Here is a 7,427-nt window from a genome sequence, read left to right on the forward strand (position 1 = left end):
AAGCAATGAAAAATAGTTTTAGTCTGTGGTTCCTCAGGTTACCCAATAACCATAAGGGGAGTGGCGGCCAGGTGGTCAGAATAGAGCATAGAGCTTGGAATCCTGAGGTTGTGAGTTTGAAACCCACTCCCACAGACCGTCACTCTAGGTGTCTGAGCACGACCCTGAACCCCCAATTGCTCCCCGGGCGTCCCACGATGGCAGCCCTCTGCTCCCCAAGGGGATGGGTTAAATGCAGAGGTAAATTTCTCCAATGTGAGATCAATAAAGTTCAATTATTATGATACAATAAGTATTAATAAAATACATACAATTATGAGTGCATTTCAATAAATTAGAAATATAACTGAAAAATGCAAATATTTTAATAACTCAATTCACTAAGTGAAACTAATTAAATAGATTTATTACACACATAGATGTATTCAATCCTTTATTTCTTTTTATTATGACCATTTTAAACTTACAACTAATCAAACCCAATATCCAGTTCTTGAGAGACTAGAATATTACAATACAGCAAAATAAGTTAACCTTACAGCATTTAACTACGATAAGAATACGAATGAAAGTTACTTGGCATTTTTAGAATCATCTTTCAAATGTGTCCTCAGTTATAACACTCTTTTTAATTGATGTTCTGGTATTTCTCATTTCATGGGGGAAAAAACACAACAACCCACTGTCATATTGTTTTTTTACTTTTTAACAGATCATCTCAGTCATCCAGGTCATAGTCATTCCGTAAAAGTTCAAAAAATATCCAGTGGACTTGGTTTCCAAGATATCACCACACCCCCCACCCCATCACTGAGGAACGAAGCACCTACCCACTCACTGCGGATCCAGACATTTGAATTGAGAAAGCTTCCTGGAGAGGTGGCGAAACGTCTTCAAATCTTGGAAACCAAGTCCAGTGGATATTTTTTGAACTTTTACGAGAGTTATAAAAAATAAGGTTATATACCCTGAGGATCCATCCTCAGAGTCTGAAGTGAGGTCAGTGTTGCAACTTGTATTTATTGTTGTAAGTCAACATCAGACAGAGACAGTATGGTGCAAAGCAAACAGATGAGAGATACACACAGGGTCTCTGGCTCCTGAGATCCAGCCTGGCCGGGGCCTAGGTCCCATCTAAGTACCCCTCCAAGTCCACATTCCGGTTAGCCACGACCCTGGAGTTCTTTTAACAAACGTTACCCCCAAAGATCTCTGTCTCTTTCGTCCTTCGCCCTTCTCTCTCTTTTTGCCCCACCTGATTCTTTTTCTTTCCTAGAAGAAACCACCTATGAATCTTTTGTATGTCCGCTTCTCTCCTTGAACCCCAGTCTGCCTTGGCAGATGGCCGCTCACACTAAGCCTAGTTTGGCTGGAGGTTTCTTCCTGTTAAAAGGGAATTTTTCCCCTCCACTGCTGCTACATGCATGCTCATCTGGACAGATTGCTGTAGAGTCAACCACACAATTCATGCAAATTTTGTTGCTTCAAGCTCATCCAGGATGAAAACCGTACAGAACTGGTAAGGGAGATTCGGAGATTCCAACAGACAAAAGAGCAAAACAGTGAAGCACACGCACTATTTCCTTCCTTCCTTCCTTCCTTCCTTCCTTCCTTCCTTCCTTCCTTCCTTCCTTCCTTCCTTCCTTCCTTCCTTCCTTCCTTCCTTCCTTCCTTCCTTCCTTCCTTCCTTCCTTCCTTCCTTCCTTCCTTCCTTCTCTCCATTGTTTACCCTCTTGATTTCTGTTGCACTGATGACATTATCAATGGTAACCCAGCGTGATGGTGTCACCAGACACGGAGTGACGGGGGGGGACAAAGGCCACAGCTTGCCAGCAGGGGGTCAATGGGAAAGGAGCCAAATGGCGATTGTTACCCTTTCCACCCGTGTTTGAAAAACACTCATTAATTAGATAATTTCCGTTGGAAGGAAGCTTTAAATACTTTTTACGAATCTGACTGTATGATCTGGTTGAATTGTCTGTGTGAAGTGCCTGGAGAAGAGGACATGTGTTATGATTTGACAGTGTATAAATAAACTGAATTAAACTGAATTGAAAGAAAATACTCAAGACACAAAAGAAGCCTGATGGCTCAAACATCTATGGATCATAACTCCTGACTACTGCCATAATGATTCTTCTAATGCCTTCCCAAGACCGTCTATTTAGACTTTGCCATTATGCATTAAATGCTTCCTAAATAGAGAATGAGGATGAAACCTAAGAATAGCATATCTTGATATAGTTCTGTCATCAGAGCCTCATTTCTAATTTTATGGTGTAAGTCACAACATGAGGCAGCCCAGACTATGTTTATCTACTCTAATTAGGTCTATATAATTTTCATATAACCTTGTTATGGTCTGACAATTTAATTTCTGGTTGTTAATGAGTTTTAATTTGTTAATTTTGTCATAATCAGGTATGTCTGGCTTGTGTTTGCAGCTTTTACAGTGCCTGTTTATTTCAGCTTAGTTCTTGACAAGGCATTTCAAACGGAGTCCTTTGTTCATGTTATTTATTACAGGAAAAAAAAGTCAAATTCTAGGGGGCTCAGAGTCAGCAGTTCTTTATAAATCATAGGCCGTGACCTTACTGTTATTTCTGGTGCTGACATTTTCAGTTTAAAACAGGGATAGAAAAGCTCTGTGCATTTCACTTTATCTTCCTTCTAGAAATTTGTCAAAATGTTAAAATATTGTTTCAATAATCCATATACACGGTGGGTAGAATTTGGACCCATAGACATTATTTCTGTTTAATTTTAAGTCTTATTTAATAACAAAGCAATTTTAATACAGTGGGGCAAAAAAGTATTTAGTCAGCCACCAATAGTGCAAGTTCTCCCACTTAAAAAGATGAGAGAGGCCGGTAATTTTCATCATAGATATACCTCAACTATGAGAGACAAAATGAGAAAAAAAAATCCAGAAAATCACATTGTCTGATTTTTAAAGAATTTATTTGAAAAATATGGTGGAAAATAAGTATTTGGTTAATAACAAAAGTTCATCTCAATACTTTGTTATATACCCTTTGTTGGCAATGACAGAGATCAAACGTTTTCTGTAAGTCTTCACAAGGTTTTCACACACTGTTGCTGGTATTTTGGCCCATTCCTCCATGCAGATCTCCTCTAGAGCAGTGATGTTCTGGGGTTGTCGCTGGGCAACACGGACTTTCAACTCTCTCCAAAGATTTTCTATGGGGTTGAGATCTGGAGACTGGCTAGGCCACTCCAGGACCTTGAAATGCTTCTTACGAAGCCACTCCTTCATTACCCGGGCGGTGTGTTTGGGATCATTGTCATGCTGAAAGACCCAGCCACGTTTCATCTTCAATGCCCTTGCTGATGGAAGGAGGTTTTCACTCAAAATTTGACGATACATGGCCCCATTCATTCTTTCCTTCACACAGATCAGTCGTCCTGGTCCCTTAGCAGAAAAACAGCCCCAAAGCATGATGTTTCCACCCCCATGCTTCACTGTAGGTATGGTGTTCTTTGGATGCAACTCAGCATTCTCTCTCCTCCAAACACGACGAGTAGAGTTTTTACCAAAAAGTTATATTTTGGTTTCATCTGATCATATGATATTCTCCCAGTCATCGTCTGGATCATCCAAATGCTCTCTAGCAAACTTGAGACGGGCCTTGACATGTACTGGCTTAAGCAGGGGGACACGTCTGGCACTGCAGGATTTGAGTCCCTGGCGGCATAGTGTGTTACTGATGGTAGCCTTTGTTACTTTGGTCCCAGCTCTCTGCAGGTCATTCACTAGGTCCCCCCGTGTGGTTCTGGGAATTTTACTCACCGTTCTTGTGATCATTTTGACCCCACGGGGTGAGATCTTGCGTGGAGCCCCAGATCGAGGAAGATTATCAGTGGTCTTGTATGTTTTCCATTTTCTAATAATTGATCCCACAGTTGATTTCTTCACACCAAGCTGTTTACCTATTGCAGATTCAGACTTCCCAGCCTGGTGCAGGTCTATAATTTTGTTTCGGGTGTCCTTTGACAGCTCTCTAGTTTTGGCCATGGTGGAGTTTAGAGTGTGACTGTTTGAGGTTGTGGACAGGTGTCTTTTATACTGATAACGGGTTCAAACAAGTGCCATTAATGAAGGTAACGAGTCTAGGAAAGAGGAGCCTCTAACAGAAGAAGTTACAGGTCTGTGAGAGCCAGAAATCGTGCTTGTTTGTAACTGACCAAATACTTATTTTCCACCATATTTTGCAAATAAATTCTTTAAAAATCAGACAATGTGATTTTCTGGATTTTTTTTTCTCATTTTGTCTCTCATAGTTGAGGTATATCTATGATGAAAATTACCGGCCTCTCTCATCTTTTTGAGTGGGAGATCTTGCACTATTGGTGGCTGACTAAATACTTTTTTGCCCCACTGTATCAGACAAACAGACTCATAGCAAATACAAAATGAAGATTGCAGAAAATGCAGACATTTTGAAAGCCTTGTATGATTAATTAGCTGTTATTAAACACTTTTTTTGTTTGCTTCAGCCTTGCTTGCCTGACCGGTAGAATCAAAAAAATATCTCAATTGTATCAGTATATCAGTTTAAAATCTCTATGTGCACCTATGACTCATCCAGGAGGTCGTAAAGCAATCAAGGACAATATTACTGCAGGCTTAACTTCCTCAATCAAGGTCCATGCTAATGATCCAACAATATAAAACAACTTTGCAAAAACAGCCTGAGAACTCTCTGTGGGATTTCAAAGGCTGTGAATCTTCCTCTGGCCAAAAAGGAAATCAAAGGCCCATCTTACATTTGCTACAAAGGCTGTCCTAATGATATCCATGAGTTCTGCTGAATGCCAGTGGTATGTCTGTAAAAAGAAAACAAACATTTATAAGCATGTATAATTGCTTTAACAAGAAACATGATTTTAGATCATATGTAGAAGTTTTCAAAAACTTGCAGTTTGAAGTTTTGCAACCACAATCAAAGATAAATGAGACTTTTGCTCAGTTTGTACTTGTTTAGGGTGCTTTAGTTGGAAAAGTATGACTATTAATGGTAGACCAGAGTTGTTTCTTCTTATTTTACATGCGTCTACATGTGCACAAAGTTTCACCTGTAAACAAAGCAATTAAGGAGATTTTTCTGTCTGAGAAAAGGTGCATCAGTCCATTCAAAATTTGTCAAGTGAAGCTATGTCCTCACATATCTAAGTTGCAGAGCACTTGCCTGCCAACAGAGCCAGCAGTCCGAGTTTCAGTCAGTGAACCATAAATGTTACTGGAATTTAAATCCAGTGTTAGTTCATTTAATGTTACGTCAGTCAATATAGAGCAGGAAAGCGACAAATTTCCATAAAAAGAAAACTTCATGCTCTGAAGTGGTCATCGAGACTGTGTAGGCTGCCAAGTGAAACATGCTTTTTAAGATTACAAAGAAAATAGAAGACAAACTGCATATTTCACATGTCTCATGAGGACAAAAATAATTAAGTGCCTCAAGCGAATCGGCCTTTCTTAACGTGTACAAGTCTACTATGTGAAAATTGTTTCAATGAAAATTATGATTTTTCTATCTAACTGAGAAAGCCTCATTTGATCTCCTTGATGTGATGAACATCTGCAGATCCTTTCTGAATCTAGGTCAAAACATCAGCTTGGCAAAATCGGCATCAGTAGCATGTTTTTATTATGAAGCAACCAGCCAGTGTTTGCTCATGTCTGAAACAAGCATTTTTTAATTTATCTTTCTATCCAGTGTTGTCAAGCAAGAAAAGGAGCAAGTGTCGAAGCGTTGATGACAATGTGAGAGATTAGACTCTATTTTGAGACCTGAGTTCTTCTTGAACTGGTTTGCTGTGAAGATATTTATAGGTGTAAGGTGTAAATAAGTGTATGAATGAGACTTTCAAGCTGTCAGAGAAAAACAAAAATAGCTGAGACACACACAGAAAAAGCTGCAACGGCATACTGATGTTGCAGCTTTTTTAAATTCTTGAGCATATGTGAAAAGAACTGTCCCCAAAATATAAAGGTGTGCCGGTTCAGCCATTTACTAAAACTGCCCTTTTTTTTTTTTTTTTTTTTTGCATCAGTATGAAGGAGCTTTGTCCCACTTATTCTTTCAGAAATGGTTTGATTAGGCCAAACTGGAAGTTTAAAAAAATATGAATGGTCTGTTTAATGTCATGCTACATAATTTAAATAGGATTTCAGTCCATAATCTGATTAGGGTACTCCAGGACCATTTTTTAGCCAATCAGAGATTGTATTGCCGGCTTGCCTCAGATTAGTATCTTACTCCTAAACCTAAGGCAAATGAAACTTAAGTTCATGATCAGACCAGACTCCAGCACAGAAGAATTAATAGTTTTATCAACAACAATGAGTCATGTAGGTCTTAATGAAACAAAACAACACACTAAAATGTCTGACAAGATGTCAATGCATATGGCATCTATATCAGGTTTAATTAAACTGAAAATATTTATAAATGAAAGTAGTTTTCAAGGGGGAGCTTGTTTTACAAAGCTTCTGTTTTGTATCATCAGTCACATCATACTTGGTGTTTCCACAAACACCTTCATAATGATCAAAATTTTTGTTATTTATTGTTGCTTTAAATCTTTGCATAAAGAAAAAGCTATCTTTGACCGGTCATTCCTCTCAAAATAATTCTAAATTGCATTTTATTTTGTTTCTACAAACAACTGTGCTTATTTGGCCCTGTGGTTGTCTGTATTTACTCTGTTGAAATACCCAGAGACAAACTGTTTTTTTATTTTTTAAAGGATTTTGCCAGATATGCATTTGTATCACACACACACTGTAAATGTCACTCAGTCTGTTCTGTTTATTTTCCCTTGATGAAGTGAATCTGCTACTGTTGCTCCGTCCTGCAATTAACTCTTTATAATTATATTTAATGTATTTTTACTGTACATTGTTGTGTGTGAGCAAGCCAAAGGAAAATTTCTGCCATCATTGTGTATGGTAGTAATTTTTTTCTATTTCTATTTAAAATTTCCAAGAGTCCATGACATCATGCATTCTAACAAATTTCTATGAAAATGTTCTGCAGCATCACAGATTATCCTCCACATTTACGTATTGGTGGGCATCAATTGCTTCTCAACACATTTTTAATGCCAAATCAACAAATGTGTTTTTTGTGAAAGCATAAAGATTGATTCTTGTGCAAAGCATTCAGTAGAATCTATCATAAACAACACATTATATTTCCGTAGGTAGGACAGAAAAGTTTTTTTCTTGCTCCGGTCACACAGCTCATGAGTTCAATGTAACTTCACCTAGCATTCTATTTATATTCAACTATTGTCATGTTCTCTACCCCACCTTTTACTCATCTTAAAATGTCTACCCCTTCCTCCTCCAATCTACAGCCTTGACCCCTTACATCTACCTCATTTATCTTTCATCCTCCACA

Source organism: Cyprinodon tularosa, unplaced genomic scaffold (genome assembly GCF_016077235.1).
Source record: "Cyprinodon tularosa strain WSP-4 unplaced genomic scaffold, ASM1607723v1 ctg84, whole genome shotgun sequence".
NCBI lineage: Eukaryota > Metazoa > Chordata > Actinopteri > Cyprinodontiformes > Cyprinodontidae > Cyprinodon > Cyprinodon tularosa.